The sequence below is a fragment of the Bubalus bubalis genome, chromosome 10, assembly GCF_019923935.1.
Source record: "Bubalus bubalis isolate 160015118507 breed Murrah chromosome 10, NDDB_SH_1, whole genome shotgun sequence".
NCBI classification, from domain to species: domain Eukaryota; kingdom Metazoa; phylum Chordata; class Mammalia; order Artiodactyla; family Bovidae; genus Bubalus; species Bubalus bubalis.
In genome coordinates, this window is record NC_059166.1 from 85,707,808 (window position 1) to 85,735,306 (window position 27,499).

Genomic DNA, 27,499 nt, shown 5'->3' on the forward strand with positions numbered 1-27,499 from the left:
AAAATATGGTTGCTCCTTGGAAGAAAAACTATGACAAACCTAGACAGCATATTAAATAGAAATATCACTTTCCTGACAAAAGTCTGTATAATTTTTTTGAAAACTGAAAAAGCTATGGTTTTTCCAGTAGTCATGTATGGATGTGAGAATTGGACCATAAAGCAGGCTGAGGACTGAAGAATTGATCCTTTTGAACTGTCGTGCTGGAGAAGACTCTTGAGAGTCCCTTGGACTGCAAGGAGATCAAACTAGTCAATCCTAAAGGAAATCAACTCTGAATGTTCTTTGGAAGGACTGATGCTGAAGCTGAAGCTCCAATACTTTGACCACCTGATGCGAAGGGCTGACTCTTTGAAAAAGACCCTGATGCTGGGAAAGATTGAGGGCAGGAGGAAAACGGGGCAGCAGAGGATGAGATGGTTAGATAGCAACTCAATGGGCATGAGTTTGAGCAAACTCTGGGAGATAGTGAAGGACAGGGAAACCTGGTGTGCTGCAGTTCATGGGATCGCAAACAGACACAACTTAGCGACTGAACAACAACAATAACAACAATACACTGCCATATTTATATTTATTTATTATTTTTGGGACTTCCCTGGTGAGTTAGATGGTAAAGAATCTGCCTACAGTGCAGGAGACCTGAGTATTTTTGGCTCTGCTGGGTCTCCATTATTGCACGTGGGCTTTCTCTAGTTGCGGAGAGCAGGAGTCACTCTCTAGTTTGGTGCGTGGGCTTCTCATTGCCGTGGCTTCTCTTGTTGTGGAGCATAGGCTCTAGGTGTGCGGGCTTCAGTAGTTGTGGCACAGGTGCTCATTAGTTGTTGCTCGAGGGCCCTAGAGCACGTGGGCTTCAGTAGTTGTGGTGCACAGGCTTTGCTGCTCTGCTGCATGTGGAATCTTCCCAGACCAGGAATTGAACCATGTTCCCTGCATTAGCAGGTGGGTTCTTACCCCTGTGCCACCAGCGAAATCCGAATTCAGTATTTATTGAGCGCTCGCTATGAGTGGGACACTGATGCTGAAAGACTCAGATCATCTTTTATAACATTTGAATGTACATGATTTTTACCATGGCTTTCCTGGTAGTTATACAGATATTTTCATCAGGATAAAAAAAAAAGTTTATTAAAGTAATTGGAGATAATATTCTCTCCTTGTACTGTAGTCTCATTGAACACCTCACTCTCAAGGCCTCACCTTCCACATGCATGGAAGTTTATCAAAGCATTTTCCTAAATGAAGACAGTTTCCTAAATGGAACTCCAGTACCAGTGGTTAATAATACTTTACGAAATATTACATTTATTTCATTTCATTTGTATACACGTATTTCATTTAAAAAATAAAGCTAGTAAAACCCTCTTGTTCTGTCTGTTCTTCCCTCCCTCCCCTCAGTTGCTGACCTTTTTCCTGTCTCCATACATTTGCCTTTTCCAGAATATCATATAAGTCGAGATCATACAAAACCTATTCAGATTGGCTTCTTTCACTTAGTAATACCCATTTAGATTTCTTTCTGTTTTTTTGGCTTGATAGCTCATTTTATTTTAGTGCTTAATTATATTCCTTTGTCTGAATAGACCACAGTTTATCTTTCCATTCACCAACTGAAGTACATCTTGATTGCTTTCAAGTTTGGGCAATTACAGAAAAGTTACTGTAAACATCTCTGCACAGGTTTTAGTGTGGATTTAAGTTTTCAACTCCTTGGGTAAATATCAAGTAGTGCATTACTGGATTGTATATTAAGAGTATGCATAGTACAACTAAGTTGTCACATTTTATCAATAAAATATCAATAAAAGAGTGAAGGAAGATATTGGACATTTATCAGTAAATTGTATTCACCTTTCACTGACTGATTTACTGGAAGCTTAGCTTAGGAATATTAAGTACTTTAATTTAGATTTTACTTGGGGGATTGAAGAAGCGTCGGCTCTTCAAAATCGAAATTATTACATCAAGTTTTTTTCTTACATTAAGTTGTTTGCTATATAAAAAGTGAGTTGTAATATATTCTTATTAAAACTGCCTCTTTTGTCACAGTGTTGTATTGTTTAATATGTAATCGTTAAAATATGCATTGTGTAAGAAAGGTGAATTTATAGTAAAATAAAATTTTCCCAATTTTTTTCCTAATTTTCTTTTTTCAGGTGAATCTACTGTCTTATGTCTTAGTGATTATCACTGTTGTGGTTCTTATGAATATAAGAGATATGCTTGCTTAGCTACCTAAGTGTAAGAGTGAGATAGACACTCAGGAGTCAGTGGTAAATCATTTGAGTCATTTACAGTTTGGTGTGAATGTGCTTATTACATCCTTCCCTCAAAGAAGGTTTTTATAATGCATGAAACAGGGCATTGGGACAACTCTGAGGGATGGGATTGGGAGGGAGCTGGGAGGGGTTCAGGATGGGGGTGGGAGGGGTTCAGGATGGGGGGCACATGTATACCCATGGCTGATTCATGTCAGTGTATGGCAAAACCACTACAATATTGTAAAGTAATTAGCCTCCACTTAAAATAAATAAATTAATTTAAAAAAAAAGAGAGGAAGAAGATCCTGGATATCTTTAAAGGGTAAATGGAAGGCAGTAGAAGTGGTAGCTAGAACTGACGACAAACTTCATCTTCTTTGTAATTTTATTTAGCACTCACTGTACTAGAATGTTTGGAGAAGGCAATGGCACCCCACTCCAGTACTCTTGCCTGGAAAATCCCATGGACGCAGGAGCCTGGTAGGCTGCAGTCCATGGGGTCGCGGAGAGTCGGACACGACTGAGCGACTTCACTTTCATTTTTCACTTTCATGCACTGGAGAAGGAAATGGCAACCCATTCCAGTGTTCTTGCCTGGAGAATCCCAGGGAGAGGGGAGCCTGGTGGGCTGCCGTCCATGGGGTCGCACAGAGTCGGACACGACTGAAGTGACTTAGCAGCAGCAGCAGCAGCATACTAGAATGTTAGTTTTGTTGGAGTCTGCCATTAAACCATTAGGTAACAAAGTGATTTACAAATTCTGAATTTTCAGAAAGAATATTTTAAAATATAGTTTTGATTATTTTGAATTCTGCTCAGTGTCTCTGCATAGTTCAGTCTGCATCTGCCTATTTTGATGTTTTGAATAACCTTGCCTTTTTGATTATTTAAATATTTAACTCTGGTTTATGTCTTATAGCATCGTAACCAGAATTCATTTTCATGCTATTTTTTTTTTTTCTGCTTTCAAGCATTCTTTACTGTAGATTTTTCTTCAGAAATTTTGGAAGTACTTTAAGGTAAAAACAGAATTCTTTTGTTTTAACTTTTTATTTTGGAAAATTTAAGACATATATCAAAGTAGATAGAATATCATAGTGTATGTATATCCATGTACCATCACTCAGTTTCAACAGTTACCAACTCATGCCAATGTTATTTTGTTTTTGCCTTCACCAGCTTCCTTTGTCATATTATTTTGAGGCAAAAGCCAGGTATTATATAGTTTCATCCACACTTATTTCTCTAATAGTGACCAAGTATTTTTAAAAATCATGATGAAGTCATGAATTAAATATATTTGATGTCTTTTAGGGCTTCCCTGGTATCTCAGATGGTAAAGAATCTGCCTGCAATGCAGGAGGCCTGGGTTTGATCCCTGGATTGGAAAGATCCCCTGGAGAAGGGGGGAGAATCCCATGGACAGAGAAGCCTGGAGTGCTATACAGTCCATGGGGTCACAAAGACTCAGACACGATTGAGGGACTAAGCACAATGCACGATGTCTCTTAGTCTACTACAGTAAGTATCTTTACTGATGCTTACATTGTTCTATATTTGGCTGGTAGGTGCCTCTCTTTGGGTTGGTTTCCGAGCCCTTTTGATTAGTAGTCTCCCTTTTCAGAGTTTTTGATTATTTCCTTTCTGTCTGTTGTGACAGAATGTCCAGACTCATCTTATACATTTCCTACTCTATACTTTTGGTCAGTTTTTCCTTCACTGAATTCTTTATAGTGAGGAATGGAATTTCAAAACAAGAATTTGGGTGGGAAGGCTGCTCTTTGTTCAAAAAGACTTTCATTTTAATATTTACAAGCTTTACTGTTTATATTCTCTGTTTTATAATATTTATTTTACATATTTGTGTGTAAATGAATTACTGTATTCTATTATGTGAAGCCACGATGTATACCATGAACCACCTAGTTAATGATATTTATTTTGAAAAAAATCACCTAAACTATTAAATGTCTGTCAGATAAAATATCCATTTCAAATATGCTATTTTCTTCAGTATCCCAAAGAAAATTGGAGTCTTCAAAGAAAATTAATGGAGTCTTCATGTTTAGACTCTAAAGATGGGCTTTTGTGCTGGCTCAGTTGGTAAAGAATCTGCTTGTAGTGCAGGAGACCCAGGTTCAATGCCAGTGCTGGGAATATTCCCTGCAGAAGGGAATGGCTACCTTCTCCAGTATTCTTGCCTGGAAAATTTCATGTACAGAGAAGCCTGGTGGGCCACAGTCCATGGGGTCGCAAAGAGTTGGATGTAACTGAGTCACCTACACTTTGCATTCCTCTTAATTAATTTTTCCTATTGGCAGTTATGCATAGTTTTGTGGTATCACACTGTTCTTCATAACTTCTGTTATGATCTGGACATCATTATTATCTTGCTGCCTTACCAGCACCCAGAATTCTGAAGAACTGGTTTGAGGCTCAGAGCAAGGCAAATTTGTCTGAATAGTAGGGAGGAGATATGAGGAGTAGAGGCAAAGATGGTGATATAGTCTTAAGTTGCTTCTCTGTGGGTCTGGTGTCTGAGCCACACTGGGGAGTTCTCTGCGCCTTCTCCTCTTTGCCTTATCCTGTCCAGTGCTAAATGAGATGTGGAAGCAAGTAAACACTAAAATATAAAGAGATGACGAAGTAGTTGGCATGGAATGGAAGTCAAAACAGTGCTGCTCTCTGGCCTTGTGTCTAGGGTAGGTTAGTCTCTCCAAGTCTGAGATTGCACACTTTATCCCATTACTCTGTAATATTTTTTTAGACCATTTATACTATATGTGTATACAGTACCACATACTTTTTGAAAAAGTATTTGTGGTGTATCTTCTTTTTTCTAAAGTTCCATGAGTGCAGGAACCTTTTCCACTACTGACTCCTCAGTGCTTTGAATAGTCTTTAGAACAGAGTGAGTGCTCAATAAACATTTAATGAATTATTGCTGAGTTTTTGAGAAGACAAAATAAGATAGTGAATGTAGAAAGTTTAGCACTATGCCTACTATCACTTCATGGGAAATAGATGGGGAAACAGTGGAAACAGTGTCAGACTTTATTTTTCTGGGCTCCAAAATCACTACAGATGGTGACTGCAGCCATGAAATTAAAAGACACTTACTCCTTGGAAGGAAAGTTATGACCAACCTAGATAGCATATTCAAAAGCAGAGACATTACTTTGCCAACAAAGGTCCGTCTAGTCAAGGCTATGGTTTGTCCAGTGGTCATGTATGGATGTGAGAGTTGGACTGTGAAGAAGGCTGAGCACCAAAGAATTGATGCTTTTGAACTGTGGTGTTGGAGAAGACTCTTGAGAGTCCCTTGGACTGCAAGGAGATCCAACCAGTCCATTCTGAAGGAGATCAGCCCTGGGATTTCTTTGGAGGGAATGATGCTAAAGCTGAAAGTCCAGTACTTTGGCCACCTCATGCAAAGAGTTGACTCATTGGAAAAGACTCTGATGCTGGGAGGGATTGAGGGCAAGAGGAGAAGGGGATGACAGAGGATGAGATGGCTAGATGGCATCACTGACTTGATGGACGTGAGTCTGAGTGAACTCTGGGAGTTGGTGATGGACAGGGAGGCCTGGCGTGCTGCGATTCATGGGGTCGCTAAGAGTCGGACACGACTGAGCGACTGATCTAATCTGATCTGATCTGATGCCTACTATTCAGTGAGTGCTTGATAAATATTTTTAAAAGATTCTGGAGAACATACTTTCCATTTTGATTTGTCATCATAGCTTTTTAAATCTAGCTTATGACTTACAATAGTTAATAAATATTTTTAGTAAATGAATGGAAGGGTGAAATAAATGAATACTAGTGTTGCTATTGGAGCTGATTTTATAGAAGCAGTTCAGTTCAGTTCAGTCACTCAGTCATGTCTGACTCTTTGCAACCCCATGGACTGAAGCACGCCAGGCTTCCCTGTCCATCACCACCTCCTGGAGCTTGCTCAAACTCATGTCCATTGTGTTGGTGATGCCATCCAACCATCTCATCCTCTGTTGTCCCCTTCTCCTCCTGCCTTCAGTCTTTCCAGCATCAGGGTCTTTTCCAATGAGTCAGTTCTTTGCATCATGTAACCGAAGTATTGGAGTTTCAGCTTTAGCATCAGTGATTCCAATAAATATTCAGGTCTGATTTATTTTAGGATGGACTGGTTTGATCTCCTTGCAATCCAAGGGACTCTCAAGAGTCTTTTCCAACACCACAGTTCAAAAGCATCAATTCTTTGGTGCTCAGCTTTCTTTATAGTCCAACTCTCATATCCATACATGACTATTGGAAAAACCATAGCTTTGGCTAGATGGACCTTTATTGGCAAAGTAATGTCTCTGCTTTTTAGTATGCTGTCTAGGTTGGTCATAGCTTTTCTTCCAAGGAGCAAGCTTCTTTTAATTTCATGTCTGCAGTCACCATCTGTAGTGATTTTGGAGCCCAAAAAATAAAGTCTGTCACTGTTTCCATTGTTTCCCCACCTATTTGCCATGAAGTGATGGAACTGGATGCCATAATCTTGGTTTTCTGAATGTTGAATTTTAAGCCACCTTTTTCACTTTTATAGAATAATTTTATATATTTTATTTATATATAAATAAAATATTTATATATTTTGTAGAATAAGCAAATGATATTTAGAAATATAGAAAGATGTCCCATTGTTGATCCAGACATCTGATATTTTTCTAAGTTTAATCAGTAGGTCATTATAAATAATAGGAGGAATCCCTTTATAGTGAACATATTTTCCCCTTTATAACAGTAACTTTTCCATATACATGTTTCAGAATTAAAAAAATTGTATCTGAATTGTGTTACTTCTGCTTGTTTACTACTTATACTTATTGATTTTTTCCCCTAATGGATTGCATTATTTAATGAATAGAGGACAGCAAACTCATTTTAAAAAAATTCTTTCTTTATTTAAAAAATTATTTTTGGCTGTCCTGGATCTTCATTGTTCTGTGTGGACTTTCTCTAGTTTTTAGAGAGTGGGGGCTACTCTCTAGTTGTGATGCGAGAGCTTTTCATTGGTGGCTTCTCTTGTTGCAGAGTACGGGCCCTAGGTGCATGGGCTTCAGTAGCCGAGTCTTGAGGGCTCTAGAGTAAGGGCTCAGTAGTTGTGGCACAGGGGCTTAGTTGCTCTGAATCATGTGGAATCTTCCCGGACCAGGGATTGAACCAGTGTCCTCTGCATTGCAAAGTGGATTCTCAACCACTGGACCACCAGGGAAGCCCCAACTCCTTTTGCCTTAGCACATTTTCCCATTTTGGCTTATCTAGGGAAAAAAAGACAATATAAAACAAACATTTGTGGATCAAATTAGCTATAATAAATGAGGTCCTTCTCATTCTCCTTATAGAAAAGCTCCAGTAGATCTAGAATCTCTGTTTCAAAGTATGGCCAATACTTACAGATGTGAATGGAAGAGGGGTCAGGTGATTCCCTCAGTATTATTCAGTTGTCAGACTACTTTGTTGCTTATAGAAGCCTCAAGCTTGCTTATAAAGATAAGATTTCCTTGGTGGAAGGTAGGATCATTAGAATCCTTACTCCTAGTTGAGTTAAGATGAAGGGAGAGCTAATTTACATTGAAAGAGAATACTTCAAACTAGTTTCCTGTGGTACCTGAAGATTGTCCTGCCACTGTAACCTGAATGGAGACTGATGATACTGATCAAATTAAAAACTTAGGTATATCATATGACACCGTAAGCAAAGTGAAAGAGAAGCCACAGACTGGAAGAAGATAAATACAGTGTATATAATAAACAAATGAGTAGTATTTAGACTAAGTAAAGAATTGTTTTTTAAAAAACTAATTTTAAAAAAAGGTTTTTTTGGCTGTGCTGGGCCTTTGTTGCTGCGCGGCTGTTTCTCTAGTTGTAGTGAGTGGAGGCTGCTCTCTAGTTGCGGTGCACGGGCTTCTCTTCGGGGTCGTATCTCATTGCGGTGCACGGGCTCTAAGGTGTGAAGGCTTCAGCAGTTGCGGCATGTGGGCACGGTAGTTGCACCTGCTGGGTGAAGTTGTAGACATGCATGCCCTTCAACCCCTCAATTCCACTTCTAGGTCTAAAACACCCTAAAACAGTGCTTCTGCAACTTCAAGAGGGAAACAAACAAATTAGCAATGTTGCTAAAGTGCAGGTTGGGATTCATTAGATGGAGCCTGAGATTCTGTTTCTAAAGAGCTGCCTCCTGGTCCTTAGACAACACTTTGAGTAATCAGACAAGATTCCAGAGCAGTGCTATTCAATATTCCAGATTTCTGAGATGATGGAAATGTCCTCTGAGCTGTCCAGTAACTACTGAGTACTTGAAATATGGTAAGTGCAGGTGAGGAACTACTTCTTTTATTTATATGATTGAAGAAGCACAAGCTGGAATCAAGATTGCTGGGAGAAATATCAATAAACTCAGATATGCAGATGACACCACCCTTATGGCAGAAAGTGAAGAGGAACTAAAAACCTCTTGATGCGGATTCATTTTGATATTTGGCAAAACTAATACAGTTATGTTAAGTTTAAAAATAAAATAAAATTAAAAAAAAAAAAACAAAAAAACCTCTTGATGAAAGTGAAAGAGGAGAGTGAAAAAGTTGGCTTAAAGCTCAACATTCAGAAAATGAAGATCATGGCATCTGGTCCCATCACTTCATGGCAAATAGATGGAGAAACAGTGGAAACAGTGTCAGACTTTATTTTTTTGGGCTCCAAAATCACTGCAGATGGTGATTGCAGCCATGAAATCAAAAGATGCTTACTCCTTGGAAGAAAAGTTATGACCAACCTAGATAGCATATTGAAAAGCAGAGACATTACTTTGCCAACAAAGGTCCGTCTAGTCAAGGCTGTGGTTTTTCCAGTGGTCATGTATGGATGTGAGAGTTGGACTGTGAAGAAAGCTGAGCGCCGAAGAATTGATGCTTTTTTTTTTTTTTAAATTTTATTTTTAAACTTTACATAACTGTATTAGTTTTGCCAAATAGAATTGATGCTTTTGAACTGTGGTGTTGGAGAAGACTCTGGAGAGTCCCTTGGACTGCAAGGAGATCCAACCAGTCCATTCTGAAGGAGATCAGCCCTGGGATTTCTTTGGAGGGAATGATGCTGAAGCTGAAACTCCAGTACTTTGGCTACCTCATGCAAAGAGTTGACTCATTGGAAAAGACTGATGCTGGGAGGCATTAGGGGCAGGAGGAGAAGGGGACAACAGAGGATGAGATGGCTGGATGGCATCACCGACTCGATGGACGTGAGTCTGAGTGAACTCTGGGAGTTGGTGATGGACAGGGAGGTCTGGCAACCCACTCCAGTGTTCTTGCCTGGAGAAACCCAGGGACAGGAGAGCCTGGTGGGCTGCCATCTATGGGGTCACCCAGAGTCAGACACGACTGAAGTGACTTAGCAGCAGCATCAGGGAGGCCAGGTGTGCTGCAGTTCATGGGGTTGCAAAGAGTTGGACACGACTGAGCGACTGGACTGAACTGAACTGAATTAAATTTAAATAACCACATATAGCTAGTGACTGTCATGCTGAACAGTGCAGCCTATAGCATATCCAGGGAACTTGTTAACAATATAAACTATCAGACCCAGTCTCAGACCTGCTGAATCAGAACCTGCATTTTAACTAGATGCTCAAATGATTTATATGCACATTAAAGTCTGAGAAGCACTGTCTAGAGAAATTTCTGCTCTTCAAGAGTCATACATTAGAATATGTTTCAGCATGTTAGTAGTGTGACAATGGACAAACTGTGGTGCTGTTTAATATACAGCAGTTAAAATGAATTATTTGCATGAACATGGATAAGCCTTGCAATAATATAGTATCAAATAAAAAAGCTATCTGAGAAAGATACATATATTATGATACTATTTTTATAAAATTTAAACATAAAAGAACCCATATATGTATATTGTTTGGAGATTTATACATATATGGTTAAAGTATAAAAACTTTTATGGAAATGATGAGCAACAACTTTTGGACAGCTCCATCCATTTTGAGAGGGTTGGTAAGAATGGGAGAGGTAATGGGAGAGGAAGAATGCTGAAGACTTTAATTGTATTTTTGATGTTTTAGTTAAGCTAGGTAATGGGTATGCAAGTGTTTATTACTCTCTGTACCTTGTTGTTTATCTGAAAAATATTTTTTATATCTCCACCCTTAATAGTTAAAATTTAATTTTGTACTGTTGATCCATTCTGAGTTTGGTGATTCTGAGGGTCATCATAAAGTTGAAGACCCTTTCTGTGAAAGTTCAAAGTCACTGAAGTTCTCGTTATAATTTTTCAAGCTGAAAAATGTCTTATTTGCAAACGGATTTAGATGAAAATGATCCAAATTTGGATGAATGCCTTAAAAACTGCTCATATAGTTGATTTCAAGCCTTTTTACTTTGAGGTTGGTAACAACCCCCAAATAACAACAGATGTATTAGTCCTGGAAGCACTTTTTTAAAAACTGCTGATTCTCACTAGCACAGAAATACCAAGAGTTTAATATGTCCACTGCTTGATTTTATTAGATGTTTATACCCACAGGCCTTGAAGAGTAAGAGCACCAGGGAGGATTTCTGCTTTATTTTTTCAGTGTTTCAGCGATCAGTCCCTCAGATAATTTCTTGGTGCCATGGCTACTATAAATTATCACCTTTGTATTCTGGAGTTACAGAAAATATCACTTATAATCTAATTCCCTTTGAAATTGACTCTTGGTTTGGAATACAAATCTCTGTTTTGAATGCATTCAATCTGACTATATTGTTTGCTTGATTTCATCTATTGCTATGCTTTGAAATTCTTTATCTGTATTAGAATCATCTGGTGATTTTTTTTTTTTTTAAATGATGGACTCAAGTTTTAAAGATTCTACTTTAATTGATCTGGTACTTAAAAAAAGACTCCTTAGGAGATGCAAATTTGTAGCCATGTTGAGAGGCCCTGATTTCCTAAGATGTGTTTTCTTTGTTGCTCAGTATTTATTAACATTCCATCTCTGAATTCCTACATCTGTGTCCCTTAACACTGTGAGCATCAAATATTCTATAAGGAAAAAGTCCTTTAGAAAAAGGATGGCATCAAAATAGAGTTTTCTCAATCTAGGCTTCTGGAATGAGTACTCAATTTAGAAAGTTCAGGCTATCCCTGCAAAACAGAATTTGAGGAATGATTCAGTTTATTTAGTAAAAATATTGCTAGCTCTAGGAAACTAAGAGAGCCTTGTTTGGCTTTAGGCCTATTTGGTTTAAATTGACTAAGTAATTAAAGGTGATTTAACAGTGATTTGTATAGGTACTTTTTTCTTAGGAAACCAGGCTTAAAACTGATGTTATGTATATGTGTTCCTGTATGTGTCACTGTCTTAGCAAGAAGTATCACTATTTAATTATATCACTATAATTAAACTTTGTTCAGTTTTTATGTGATTTATTACTGTTTGTGAAAGAGTTATTTTATTTATGTTCCCTTGTAAATTTGTTGGTCAGTTTTTATAGTTTTACTGTATAATGAAGCAAATTGTTCAGAATATACTCCTGTATGTTCATTGTCATACTTATTTCTTTATATGAAAGAAATTACTTAAAAACCCGGAAGGTGAGTCTGTGGGACAATTAGTTTTCTTTTTTTCTGAAACAGCTAGTGCAATGTGGTATTTTCTGTATTACACTTATTCTTTTGAATATTTTTATTTTGAAGGGAAAATCTGTGACTCCCACCTTCTCTACTACCATCCATAACTGTTGCTAAAGTTAAGTAAACATCAAGTGGTCGAACAGTTAAGATCTTAATAATTATCACTTGGATGTCGAAGAACTGATTGAATATATTAATATTCCTAGATTTTGCATTAGGATAATTAACAGTCTAACAAACATTATTGATACAGAACCTAATTTGTGGAAGAAGTTTTTCCTTATAGGATACAAGACCTGGAGGGATTGTACATCTTCACCCTCTTTTTCTGGCAACTGAGGTTCTGAACTTATGTTAGTTAGCATTTCAATTTTTATTTTTTGATATTGTTTTATTTTAAAAGTTAATGCCCACTTTGACAATCCAGGAAGATACAGAGAAGAAAATGAAAATCACCCATCATTCCATTAGGGTTGACTCTTAATAGATGTCTAGAAATGGAAGTTAGTTCCTGGCTTGATTTCAGGGGTTATTCTGTTGAAAGTGGTAGATTCTTCTTGTTAGTATCATTTTTTCCCAATTTTGAGTTTTTTCCTCACTGAGAACAATAGCCTAATTTCCTCTTGAAACACCTTAAATAATTTCAAAGAATTTAAACAAAACACTCATGTATGTTGTGTGTGAAATGAAGCAAATCCATTCAGTCTTTGCTCCTAATACTGATATTTCCCATCTACTGGGCAAATTTGTTTATCTTTTGGATCTTTCCAGTTTCTCTAAAAATCATTTAAATTTGTAGTGTAAATTATGACAGGAAACAAGCCTGTGAATAGAAAAAGATGAGTCAGCAGTATTCCGGTAATTTGTGTCTCTTCCACAGTCCTACAGATTTTTCAGAATTCAGCTGAAAATTTACCTTGCTTTCATTCACTGAAGTCCTCATGGGGTCTAGTACATTCATCTTTGTGAGTAAGTTTTGGAGATCTTCAGGGCCAGGGAGTTTATCTTTGCAATTTTCAATTGTATGACCTCTGCTCTATATCCCTTAGCGCTGTAAAATTCAGTTGGTTTTATATTGATTTGTTCTTGTAAATGACTCTGTGTCCTTTGGGTCTTTCATTTGTTTTTTTCTGAAGGACAAGTAAGCTCATTTTAGGGTCATGGGAGGAAAGGGGCAAGTCAAGTTTTCTGTTTCTTTAATATTTTTCTTTTTCCCCTTTCTTAACTCCCATGAGCTAGTATGGATTGTGCTTCTGGTTCTTATTTATTAAAGTTGAAAGAGTCTGACAAAGACCAGTTTTGGAAAAGACCTTTTGAGATTGCTGTATTGTCAGTGGCTCTCTGGGCATGACTTCTCCCATTTGTTGTGCCACTCAGGGCATTTCTTTGTGTGTTTCCTTTTATTTTCCAGCCACTTCATCTTTTGCAGCAATAATCTTCTGTGTGCTCTGGGTTATGGAAGTGTTCCTTTGAGGAGGTTTTACGGTTGCCTGTTATAGTGCAGTACAAGGTTTACCTGATCTAGACCATTTCTACTAGTTTTCCCCTTGGGATTTTTAGGGTTGTGTGAGAATTTAGGCTGTACATCTGCATGCAATACAGGCCAGGTGCTCTGCTTTCTTACAGAAGATTCTGGTTTGGCCTGGGCCTGGGTTCGCTGCCCATATCTATGTGGATCTTAACCTCGGTGGGAGATGTTCTCCTGGCCAGGCCTTTTCCCAGGTCAGTGGTGGCTCTTGCCTGTGCATTGAGTCTTGCATCTTCATATCTGTCTCCTGGATATATTCATCCCAGTTACCTCTGTGAAATGCTCAAAAGCATTACTATTGGTTCTCTTTATCTATGGCATTTGACAATTTCCCTTACATGCTTCATTTATTTTTCCTCCTCCTCCTCCTCCTAAGTCGCTTCAGTCGTGTCCGACTCTGTGCGACCCCATAGACGGCAGCCCACCAGGCTCCCCCGTCCCTGGGATTCTCCAGGCAAGAACACTGGAGTGGGTTGCCATTTCCTTCTCCAATGCATGAAGGTGAAAAGTGAAAGTGAAGTCGCTCAGTCGTGTCCGACTCTTAGCGACCCCATGGACTGCAGCCTACCAGGGTCCTCCGTCCATGGGATTGTCCAGGCAAGAGTACTGGAGTGGGGTACCATTGCCTTCTCCATTATTTTTCCTATAACCTAGTAGTATTATGTATGTAATAATACATATAAAGAAAGAGAAAGAGAAGCTTTCACCTTCAGCTTAACCCACCACCTGGACTCAAAGTCTTAATTGTAGGCCAATGTTAATCTCATTCCTTGTGGTGGATATTGTTTGTTTCTTTCCACTACAAATACCTCCCTTATATCTTGCTAACTTTGTTCACAGTGACTGTGCTGAGCTAAAAACTACCCCACCTTCTCTTGCATCTAGAAATGGCCAGGTGACATACTTCTGGCCAAAAGACCAAGAATATGGAGAACAGATGTATTTAGCACTCTCTTTTTTCACTTTGTTCCAATCTTGATGCTAATTTATTGTTTGGAGCTACAGCAATGATTTTGTAAGCATGAGAATGAAGGTCAATGTTCTAAAAATGGTGAAATGGAAATCTAGAAAGAACTTTAGAAAGTGATAACATTGTTCAGAAATAGAATGAAAGGCAAGACAAACTTTTAGTTGCTTAAACCATAATTAATTAGTATTTTTATTGTTACTTGTGGATAAACACGTTTTTAATTGATACATTTCTGTACTAGTTGGGATATTGGCGTTAGATAGTCAAATATGAGTGGGGAGACTCTTACTGACAGATTTCTAAATTTCATTAGGTTATATGGTCTTCTGAATAGTAATTGACTAGCAATGTATTAAAATTTGTCAGATTAGAATTGTCAGAACTTATAGAAAAACAATAACACTTTGCCTATTGCATTGCTATTTTTAGGTTGAAGTTTGGCATATATTTATAATTACACAGTAAATTAAAATTCTTCTATATCAGCTTGGTGGCTTTTGACCTGGCTGGTTTCAGGATAAACTTGTTAAAGAAAATCTGCTGACTTCTGTTGCTTTAAAGACTGGAACTGTTCATTGTTTCTGCTTTATTTATACCTTTTAATTTTCAGCTTTTGCATTTCTCATGCATTTGAATAATATATAATGCTGCATAGCATTTTACATCAAAATAGCTGTATATGAGATAATAAATATGACCAGAAGTGAAAGTTTAAGAAACTAATAGAAAATAAATGATAAATAATTTACTAAATGACTGAACTTAAAAAAAATCCTGTTGTAAATAGATGAGGACTGGAAAAAGATTTTATTTTTATGTGGAAAATTCGGGTTAACATAACAACTTCCAGAAAGTGCTTTTGTTTTTGCTTAATGTATATTCCTCCTTTTGTGCAGTGACAAGACATTACATAAGATGGCAGTAGGAGATCATAAATGTTCCCTCTCAGAGTGACACATTGCAATGAATTGGCTGGTGAAGTATAATAAGCACGATTATATAATAGCTATTTTGCCAGATTTCTTACAATTATTATTTTCCTTGACTTTTTATCCCCCTTTTTAATGGAAAGAATAAAGCTTCTAATTTTGAGTTCACATACATTTTTAAAGGAATTATATACTATCGCTTTTCTGTACCTAACTCTCTAAAAACAAACCTTTGCTTGATTTTGTGGGGCTCTGACTTCCTATTGTAAATCAAGATTTTTTAGGACATTTTAGCATCTTAAGAATGTAAGTATTTTAGGACTTCCCTGGTGTCCAGTGGTTAAGCATCTCCTTGCTAATGCAGGGGACTTGGGTTCAGTCCCTGGTCCAGGAAGATCCCACATGCATGTGGCCCACGTGCCATAGCTACTGAAGCCTGCGTGCCCTAGAGGCTGTGCTATGCAGCAAGAGAAGCCGCAGAAGTGAAAAGCTCTTGCAATCCAGCTACAAAGTAGCCCTGCTCACCGCAGCTAGAAAAACCAGCAATGAGAACACAGCTCAGTCAAAAATTAAAAGAAATATATGAATATTTTATTGGCCACTATAAACCCCACTAAGAGGATATATTTCCAGAGATTAACTGTTTTCTTTTTGTTTTTCCTAAAAATGTTGCTGGATTAAAATGTTTTTTTAGAGTACACAATTATTTTAAATCTTAAAAAATTAATCTGAGGTGAGCTAGGTTTTCCAGGGTGTAGTTGGGTATAAGAGACTGACAATGAACTTGATGTCCATTGCTGCTTCCCAAAAGGATAAATTGCTCTGTGTCTCTGCATTTGAGAAGCTTACATGTGAAGATGACCCATGATGATTATATATTGATAAATAGTAAAGAAAAACTGGAGGGAAAATTTCTAATATTAAATTTGCACTTATCTTTTCTGAAATAACTTCAGTATCCCTATGATACTGAAGCATCAGGGGACCCATAAGCACCAGAGGATAGTCCATAAGCACCAGGGGATCATCTGAGCATGGACAACACTCACATTTGTCAGCCAAGTTGGGATTGGAAACATTGAATCTATCTATATAGAATCTTTATGTGGATTGGTTGTCATCTGTGGAGAACTGAGGTCCACAATCCAATGAACAAGTTACCATGGGAGAAACACTTCACAGATGACAAATGCAGTCTTGTTCAGCTATTACTTTTTAGATTAAGAAAACTGCCTTTCAGTTTTCCATATGAACTCTCTAGAATACTATGAGGTATGGTATTTTTTTCAAAATAATAAACTCTGAGGATTTGGGATTTTGGGACTTCATCTCTTGAGATAAAGTAAGGTGCATAGCTTTGTTTTACCACATCATGTATCCTAAACCCAATAAAATGTGCAGTTAAACATATATGAATTTATATGTTACATATTACAAACCTGTTAGATGGCTGGAATTTTAAAAATAGACTTTATTTTTCTTAGTGCAGTCTTAGGTTCACAGCCAACCTGAGTAGAAAGTACAGAGAATTCCCACTACCTTCTGACCTCACACACACAACCACCCTTCTGTCAACATCCTGCACCATGGTGGTATATTTAATAGGATTGATAAACCTTTGATTGACTCGTCAGAATAACCCAAAGTTTATAGTTTACTTTAGGATTCATTCACTCTTGCTGTTTTATGGGGTTTTTTCCTGTATGAGTTTTGACAAAAGAATATGGTAACGTCATTGCAGTAATATACGAAGTAGCTTCCCTGCCCTAACAATCCTCTTTGCTCCACATATTCATCCCTCCCACCTTCCCTTGCTGTGTGCTTAGTCGCATCCGACTCTCTTGTGACCCTGTGGTTTCTTGCTCCTCTGTCCATGGGATTTTTCAAGCAAGAATACTTGAGTGAGTTGCCATTTTCCTCCTCTGGGGGATCTTCCAAACCCGGAGATTGAACCTTCATCTCTTGTGTCTCCTGCATTGGCAGGCAGATTCTTTACCCATTAGCCATCAGGGAAGCCTTTCCCAGTCCCTGGCAATCAATGATATTTTTAATGTCTACATAGTTTTGCCTTTCCCAGAATGTCATAGAGTTGGAGTCCTATAGTATGTAGGCTTTACAGATTGACTTTTCTCACCCTAGTAAAATGTATTTAAATTTCCTCCAGTCTTTTCATAGCTTGATGGGTCATTTTTTTTTTTATTTTAAGCAATGAATAATATTCCACTGGGCTTCCCTGGTGGCTCAGTAGTAATGAATCCTCTTGCCAATGCAGGAGACACAGGAGATGCAGGTATGATCCCTGGGTTGGGAAGATCCCCTGGAGTACGAAATGGCAACCCATTCCAATATTCTTGCCTGGGAGATCCCATGGACAGAGGAACCTAGTGGGCTATCTAGTCCACAGTATCTCAAAGAGCTGGACATAGAGACTAAACAACAACAACAACAACAACAACATTCCATTGTCTGTGTCTACCACAGTTTATTTTTCCACTTACCTGCTGAAGGATATCTTTGTTGCTTTCAGGTTTTGGCAATTATGAATAAAGCTGCTACAGATGTCTGTGTGCAGGTTTTTGTATAGACTTAAGATTTCAACTGCTTTGAGTAAATGCCAAGGAGTGCTATTGCTGGGTCATTTGTTAAGAGTATGTTTAATTTTGGAAGAAATCACCAAACTCTCTTCCAAAATGACTGTACAGTTTTGCATTTCCACCAGCAATGAATAAGAGTCCTGGTTGCTCCACATTCTCGTCAGCATTTGGTATCAGTGTTCTGTTTTGTCATTTTATTAATAACAGTGGTCAAACTGAATTTTGAGACCTGTGAATTGGTAGTTATTAGAGTATGTCAATATGTAGCTATTATAAGCCATAATTTAAGATGAAATAATAAGGTATGATTGCTGTTATTATTTTAAATTTTAATTGTGTCATTTTGTTTATTGCTTTCTGAATAAAACATATTCTTAATTTTAAAATATAATGCAGTTTACTTCTGTTCATTGCATGTTTATTGTTTATCATTAAATAATATGTTTATTAATATAAATTATTATATATTAAATTATATATTCATATTATATAATATATATGCATATATAATTATTATACATAAATAATGTATTTATTATAAATGCCTTTCAAGTGTATGTATTAACATTTTTTGATCTTTTATTTCCCCAGTTACTTAATATTCCTTTAAGTATTTCATAGTGTTACACCAAAATTTTATTTTTGATTTAATAGTATTATATTAACATTTGACCAGGTTTTGTTAAAGAATCAGCAATAAAATATTCTTGAATAGGAGGTTTTAAAATTTTTATTTTTTAAAAGAAACTGTATTATTCTGCTTGTGGTCCTAGTTCCTCAGTCAGACCCCTGTCTTTTTCTATTTGACATACCCACAGTGTACGAATTCTTACCCATACAGCCCCAGTGAACATCATGGTTCCACTCACAGTTCCCTAGCAAGCTTCCCAGTGAGTATCCTTCAGTATCATTTATAGTTCTTTTCTGGGCAGCTTTTCATAGTGGAGGAATCTATCAAAATTGCCCTTTACTTCAGAGTCTTAAACTATTTCCATAAATTCTGGAGGAAATCACTGATATTGGACAGTTTCAGCAAACTAATTATGTTTTCATCTTTCTAGCCTTAAAAAAGGCAATTTTTCATATAACTGTGGAAAAATCTAAAAATCCTTTTTTTTTGAAGTCTGAAGCTCAAACTCAGCCAGTGGTATCAACCTTGAAAATATGTGACATGATTAGTGTGGTATTTCCACAGAGTTTGCCTGGGAAGTAAGTAATACTAAGATGCTCCATCTGAAAAGGGCAATGATAAGTTGGTGGGTTTGGGGAAATGGCCCAGTGGGTGTTAGATGCCAGGTTCTTGATGTGGATCCTGAGGTGCAGAAAATTCCTCAGGCTTTCCGAACTACGAGGAATTGGGGATACTGCTTCCTTAGTCTTCTACTAAGAAAATTTCACTTTCCTGTGAGAAGGACCCATGTGGCACTAGCAGTAAAGAAACCACCTGCTAATGCAGAAGATGTAAGAGACTTGGGTTTGATCCTTGGGTGCAAAGATTACCTGGAGTAGGAAATGGCAACCTGCTCCAGTATTCTTGCCTGGAAAATTCCATGGACAGAGGAGCCTGGTGGTCTACAGTCCAAAGGGCCACAAAGAGTTGAACATGACTGAGCACTCACGTGTGAGGGACCCACCGTGGCAGTAACTTTGGGAGCCATTTTATTGCAATCACAGGAATCCTTTCTTGTTGATCCTTTGCAGACAGACAGTTTTCTCTTTAGCTTCTCTTTACTTTGCTATACTAAACTCAGTGGGGACGCTAATTTGACTTTTACTAAAGGAAAAACCAGTGTAATCAGAAGACTGTGATTAAATTTAACTATCATATTTGGGTACTTGGCCTTGAAGGAGGAGGTGTCTTCAGGCACAGAAAACAGCCTAAGGAAAAATGTGGAGACTTGAAAGGACATTCTGTGTTTGGGTAATGGAAAATAGTCTGGTTTATCAATAATATTGAGGCTAGGGCCTTGAAGAAAGGCCAGTAAAAGAAGAAAGATGGACTTCTAAATCTCTAGAGTAAAAGTTCTATTCAAGTAAAAGACACTTCCAACTCAAAGACATTCTCAGCTATGTACACTCTTGCCCTTCTTTTTCTTAACAATTTTTTCCTGTCAGTTCTTTGCAGTTGGTAACTGAATTACTGTGGTAACTCTGGCCTTGAGTGATAGTCTTGGCACTGGCTAGAGTCCTGTAAATCATGCCCATACCTGCCTTCCTGTTTCTGTATCTTCTTTTTTTTTTTAAACTCTTTTTTGCGACTCTCTTAACTGAATTCCACTTTTGCTCCTCAAATGCTTTGATTTATTCTGGCTTGGCTCCTAATGCCCTTGTTTGTTCACTAATTTCTGATTGTTTATATTGGGTGAAGTTTCTTTCACTGGCTTTCAGTCCTGTCTGGACCAGATTTTGTCTCCACTATACCTGTACCTCCTCCAGTGCTCTAGCCATATTTTCTCAGGCAGAACTAATTCCTTACACAACTTACTATTGACTTGCCCTATAGTCTGTCTTGAAGTATAGTTTCTCTAACTCATTTTTCAAAATTTTTCTTTTTCCTTTTTTCTCCAAGTAAGTTATATGGAAAGGCCTAATTTATCCTCATACCTTACAGGATTGCAAATAAAAATGCTTAATAAATGTTTATAAAGTTGAGTTCTATTTGAGTAGAAATTTTAATTTCCTGTTCTATACAGTAACTCAAATTACTGCATTGTTTTTTTATACCTCAGATTTATTGAGGCATAATTGACAAAAATTGTATATTTTTAATGTGTACAACTTGATTTTTTTTTTTTTTTTTTAGTAAATCCTCCGTCCATGGGATTTTCCAGGCAAGAGTGCTGGAGTGGATTGCCACAACTTGATGTTTTGATATACAGCATTGTTAAATGTTTACCACAATCAAGCCGATTAACATATCTTTCACATCATGTGGTTACCTTTTTGTTTCCCTTTGGTGATAAAATTTAAGGTCTATACTCTTAGTAAATTTCAGGCACGCAATACAGTAATGTGAACTATCGTCACATTGCTGCACATTAGATTTCCACAACTTATTTGTCTTAGATAACTTAAACTTTGTGCCTTTGACACATTTCTCCATTTTCCCACCATATCCCCAGTCTTTGGAAACCACCATTCTGCTCTCTACTTCTAGGAGTTTGACTATTTTAGATCCCACATATAACTGAGATGATATAGTATTTGTCATTCTACATCTGGCTTATTTCACTTAGCAGAATGTCCTCTAGGTTCATCTGCATTGTTGCAGGTATGATTTTCTTTTTTAAGGCTGAGTAATATTCCATATTATGTGTATATAATCACATTTTTTTCTTTCCCAGTTTTATTGAGATAAAACTGATATATAATGCTGTATTATTATAAAGTATACAACATAATGATCACCACAATAAATTTGATTAACATTCATCATTTCATAAAGTTACAAGTTTTTTCTTGGGATGTGAGCTTTTAAGACGTATTCAGCAACTTCCAAATATACAATACAACTTTAGTCACCATGCTGTGTATTATATCCCTAGAACTTAATTATAACAGGAAGATAGGGCCTTTTCACTTTCACCCATTTCTCCCACATACCACCCCAATGTTCTGGCAACCACCGATCTATTCTCTGTTTTTATGAATTCATTTTTTATTTTTTAAAGATTTCATATATTAGTGAGATCCTTGGGTTGGGAAGATTCCCTGGAGTAGGAAATGGTAATCTGCTTCAGTATTCTTGCCTGGAAAATTCCTTTGACAGAGGATCCTGGCTGTCTCTTGTCCATGGGCTTGCAAAAACTGGGACCTGACTGGGTGACTGAGCACATGCACACAACGTGGTGTGCTGGGACATATTGGTGTACCATGGGCGAATATGGTTGCAAGACACTGGTTCTGTTCCCAAGAACCAGCCTTGGGAAGCCAGGCTGGTTCTGGACCTGTGGCCTCTTACGTTTCATTTATTGCAGTTTTGTCATACAAACAGTACCATTTTCTATATGAAGTATGGCCCGGAAAAGGTTGGAAGCAGTGCTATAAAGCAGTGTGGCTGATATTTTCATTTTAGGATTTGATATTATGGACAGTTCAATATATCTTTACAGACTGTAAGTTCAATTCTTTGGTTAATACATTAAAAGAAGTGAGAAAACTCAAAATATTCATGAAAAATAGTATATATTTAAGTGGATTTTGGGAGTTGCATAATTAGAGGAATTTAACATTGATTTACTCTATAACATTTTGTTCATTAGTATTGGAAATTCACTACAGGTAAAGGACATATTTTAAATTTTTTAAATTATGGTAAAAGTCACATGATATAAAATACTATTTTAACCATATTTAACTGTACAGTTCAGTGGCACTAAGTTGAGAAACCTATATGCAGGTCAGGAAGCAACAGTTAGAACTGGACATGGAACAACAGACTGGTTCCAAATAGGAAAAGGAGTATGTCAAGGCTGTATATTGTTACCATGTTTATTTAACTTATATGCAGAGTACATCATGAGAAACGCTGGACTGGAAGAAGCACAAGCTGGAATCAAGATTGCTGGGAGAAATATCAATAACCTCAGATATGCAGATGACACCACCCTTATGGCAGAAAGTGAAGAGGAACTAAAAAGCCTCTTGATGAAAGTGAAAGAGGAGAGTAAAAAAGTTGGCTTAAAGCTCAACATTCAGAAAACGAAGATCATGGCATCCGGTCCCATCACTTCATGGGAAATAGATGGGGAAACAGTGGAAACAGTGTCAGACTTTATTTTTGGAGGGCTCCAAAATCACTGCAGATGGTGATTGCAGCCATGAAATTAAAAGACGCTTACTCCTTGGAAGGAAAGTTATGACCAACCTAGATAGCATATTCAAAAGCAGAGACATTACTTTGCCAACAAAGGTCCATCTAGTCAAGGCTATGGTTTTTCCAGGGGTCATGTATGGATGTGAGAGTTGGACTGTGAAGAAGGCTGAGTGCCGAAGAATTGATGCTTTTGAACTGTGGTGTTGGACAAGACTCTTGAGAGTCCCTTGGACTGCAAGGAGATCCAACCAGTCCATTCTGAAGGAGATCAGCCCTGGGATTTCTTTGGAAGGAATGATGCTAAAGCTGAAACTCCAGTACTTTGGCCACCTCATGCGAAGAGTTGACTCATTGGAAAAGACTCTGATGCTGGGAGGGATTGGGGGCAGGAAGAGAAGGGGACGACAGAGGATGAGATGGCTGGATGGCATCACTGACTCGATGGACGTGAGTCTGGGTGAACTCTGGGAGTTGGTGATGGACAGGGAGGCCTGGCGTGCTGCGATTCATGGGGTCGCAAAGAGTCGGACACGACTGAGCGACTGAACTGCACTGAACTGCACTGAACTGAACTGAAGTACATTCATGTTGGGCAACTCTCACCATCATCCATCTCCTGATTTTTTCACATTCCTAAACTGAGACTCTGTCCCCATTAAACAGCAGGGGGTTTTTGAAAAACCATAGCTGTTGACAACCCCCTCCCCTCACCCCAACCCCTTGCCCCTGGCATCTACCACTGTGCTTTCTGGCTCTATGAATTTGACTACTCTAGGTACACTGTTGCTGCTGCTGCTGCTGCTAAGTCGCTTCAGTCGTGTCCGACTCTGTGCGACCCCATAGACGGCAGCTCACCAGGCTCCCCCGTCCCTGGGATTCTCCAGGCAAGAACACTGGAGTGGGTTGCCATTTCCTTCTCCAATGCATGAAAGTGAAAAGTGAAAGTGAAGTCGCTCAGTTGTGTCCGACCCTGAGCGACCCCATGGACTGCAGCCTACCAGGGTCCTCCATCCATGGGATTTTCCAGGCAAGAGTACTGGAGTGGGGTGCCATTGCCTTCTCCGAGGTACATTGTTAAGTAGGAATATAACAGTATGTGTCTGCATCTAGTATGTACTGGAATACATTTTTAAGGTTAACAATATACGTAAAGGACATATTTTAAGAAATCAGGCTATGTCTTAAATCCAAAAGTTGAAAGTGTTTTGAACCTGAATAGGCTTTGATCCAGAACCTGGAAAGTGGGAGAAAGAGGTTGCCTTTGGTTATTCCAGCCCGCACTCTGCCTCTGCTCTTTGTGTATCTACACTAATGTTTCTCTTTTCCATAGCCCTAGTTCAAGTGCCTGGTGGAGACTGACAGTCATCAACCATCTTTCAATGGCAAATTCACACTCCCAGGAGAGAAACTGATTGGCCCAGCTTAAGTGGGTTTCCAAACAATGGCAGTAGTTTCTCTTGAGAAAATGATTAACCTAAAGTCAAATAGTATGAACATGGCTGAGTGGTTTATCACTTTCCATAGGAAAAGAGAGGTTCTCATAGAGTACATAATGATTGGGCAGATGCTGCAAACATAGCCATTTTGGGCATGAAATCAATTACCTTTTCCTTTATGATATGTAGAGTGTTGTATCATCACAAATTTCTCACCACAGTTGCCTTGGAAAATTGAGTTTATTAATTATTTTCATAATATCAGAACTTGAAAAATATATTTTTGAAAACAAATTTTTTTTCAAGGGAGAACATATTAAAGCCATTGTTGTAGAATGTGGGTAATCAGTCTGTGTGAAACAGTTTCTGGTTACATTAAAGTGTGGCTTATATGCATGGAAAGAGCTCTGAAACAGTGGGCTGGATAGATTGGAAAGTGATGAGATGAGAGGCAGGGGAACCTTTAGCTGCAGTCATCCATAATGAAAATAATGCAGTCCTGAAATAAGTCAGAGAAGTGGGGAATGGAGAACAAGGGAATACAAAGATGGTATTAAAGAGGCAAACCGGGGGTTTCCTTGGTGGTCCTGTGGTTAAGAATCTGTCTTGCAATGCAGGGGACACAGGTTCAATCCCTGGTCTGGGAAGACCTCACATGCTGCAGAGCAACTGAGCTCATGTGCTACAAATTCGGAAGCCTGGGTGCCCTAGAGACTGTACTCCACAACACAACAAGCCACTGGAATGAGAAGCCCATGCATTGAAACTAGAGAGTAGCCCCTGCTCTCTGCAACTAGCGAATGCCTGTGCACAGCAATGAAGACCCAGCACAGCCAAAAATAAATAAATAATTAAATAATTTTTTTTTTTTTTTAAAGAAAAGAGGGTGATTTGTAGAAGATAGTATATATTGGTTTGGGCAGTAAGGAAAATGTAGAAAGTCAGAAGAGGTGATGATTTTGACTGTGAATGCCATTTATTGAGATACAGAAGATAGGAGAGGGGAATATAGGTTTTAGGGATACAACAAATTTAGTGTTAGACATTTTCAGTTGTTCATTCCTGGAAAGAATCTAGGTTCCAACTGTGTAGTTGGAATACTATGAATATGTATTCATAACTATGAATATGTATTTATAGCTCAGGAAAAAAATCCTACCAGAAATGTAGAAGTAGAATCAGTTACATGTATTTTTATTTCTAAGAATATTTGGAATCCTTCATTTTTTAAGTATCCTTCATTAAAAATTGGTTAGTTATAGATTTAAGCAATGACATGTGGAAAACAGCATTATTATTATTTTTGCAAAACTCTTATTGAGTATACTCAGAATACTTCATATACTCAGAAAATTTTTAGTGGATTTTCACGAAGTTGTACATTCATGTAACCAGCACTCAGATCAAGAGACAGAACATTGTCACCACCCTTCCCCCTAGAATAGCTCAGCTACCCCTTTACAGATATGATAACTTCCTCAGGAGTAACTTTGGCATTGGAATGAAAACTGACCTTTTCCAGTCCTGTGGCCACTGCTGAGTTTTCCAAATTTGCTGGCATATTGAGTGCAGCACTTTCACAGCATCATCTTTCAGGATTTGAAATAGCTCAACTGGAATTCCATCACCTCCACTAGCTTTGTTGGTAGTGATGCTTTCTAAGGCCCACTGGACTTCACATTCCAGGATGTCTGGCTCTAGGTCAGTGATCACACCATCATGATTATCTGGGTCATGAAGATCTTTTTTGTACAGTTCTTCTGTGTATTCTTGCCATCTCGTCTTAATATCTTCTGCTTCTGTTAGGTCCATACCATTTCTGTCCTTTATCAAGCTCATCTTTGCATGAAATGTTCCTTTGGTATCTCTGATTTTCTTGAAGAGATCCCTAGTCTTTCCCATTCTGTTGTTTTCCTCTATTTCTTTGCATTGATCGCTGAAGAAGGCTTTCTTATCTCTTCTTGCTATTCTTTGGAACTCTGCATTCAGATGTTTATATCTTTCTTTTTCTCCTTTGCTTTTCGCTTCTCTTCTTTTCACAGCTATTTTTAAGGCCTCCCCAGACAGCCATTTTGCTTTTTTGCATTTCTTTTCTATGGAAATGGTCTTGATCCCTGTCTCCTGTACAATGTCACGAACCTCATTCCATAGTTCATCAGGCACTCTATATCTATCAGATCTAGGCCCTTAATCTATTTCTCATTTCCACTGTATAATCATAAGGGATTTGATTTAGGTTGTACCTGAATGGTCTAGTGGTTTTCCCTACTTTCTTCAATTTCAGTCTGAATATGGCGATAAGGAGTTCATGGTCTGAGCCACAGTCAGCTCCTGGTCTTGTTTTTGCTGACTGTATAGAGCTTCTCTATCTTTGGCTGCAAAGAATATAATCAATCTGATTTCAGTGTTGACCATCCGGTGATGTCCATGTATAGAGTCTTCTCTTGTGTTATTGGAAGAGGGTGTTTGTTATGACCAGTGCATTTTCTTGGCAAAACTCTGTCAGTCTTTGCCCTGCTTCATTCTGTATTCCAAGGCCAAATTTGCCCTGTTACTCCAGGTGTTTCTTGACTTCCTACTTTGGCATTCCAGTCCCCTATAATGAAAAGGGCATCTTTTTTGGGTGTTAGTTCTAAAAGGTCTTGTAGGTCTTCATAGAACCGTTCAACTTCAGCTTCTTCAGCATTACTGGTTGGGGCATAGACTTGGATTACTGTGATATTGAATGGTTTGCCTTGGAAACGAAGAGAGATCATTCTGTCATTTTTGAGATTTCATCCAAGTACTGCATTTTGGACTGTCTTGTTGACCATGATGGCTACTCCATTTCTTCTGAGGGCTTCCTGCCCGCAGTAGTAGATATAATGGTCATCTGAGTTAAATTCACCCATTCCAGTCCATTTCAGTCCGCTGATTCCTAGAATGTCGACATTCACTCTTGCCATCTCTTGTTTGACCACATCCAATTTGCCTTGATTCATGGACCTGACATTCCAGGTTCCTGTGCAATATTGCTCTTTACAGCATTGGACCTTGCTTCTATCACCAGTCACATCCACAGCTGGGTATTGTTTTTGCTTTGGCTCCATCCCTTCATTCTTTCTGGAGTTATTTCTCCACTGATCTCCAGTAGCATATTGGGCCCCTACTGCCCTGGGGAGTTTCTCTTTCAGTATCCTATCATTTTGCCTTTTCATACTATTCATGGGGTTCTCAAGGCAAGAATACTGAAGTGGTTTGCCATTCCCTTCTCCAGTGGACCACATTCTGTCAAATGCAATGCCAAAGAATGCTGAAACTACTGCACAATTGCA

At 38.2% G+C, this 27,499-nt stretch overlaps 1 long non-coding RNA gene across 3 annotated transcripts in view; it reads left to right on the top strand.

The window, feature by feature from the left end:
• The window catches only part of LOC112587551, a 42,426-nt gene extending 20,095 nt beyond the window's left edge, over window positions 1-22,331 (top strand). The window contains exons 3-4 of one of the 3 annotated variants that reach the window (XR_006639658.1): window positions 3,576-3,782; window positions 20,737-22,331. This is a non-coding gene — a long non-coding RNA (uncharacterized LOC112587551). Of the gene's footprint in view, window positions 1-3,575; window positions 5,388-17,611; window positions 17,673-20,736 lie in introns of those variants that run through there. The other 2 variants (XR_006639659.1, XR_003112074.3) reach the window with 2 other exon arrangements.
• Window positions 22,332-27,499: the final 5,168 nt, after the last annotated feature.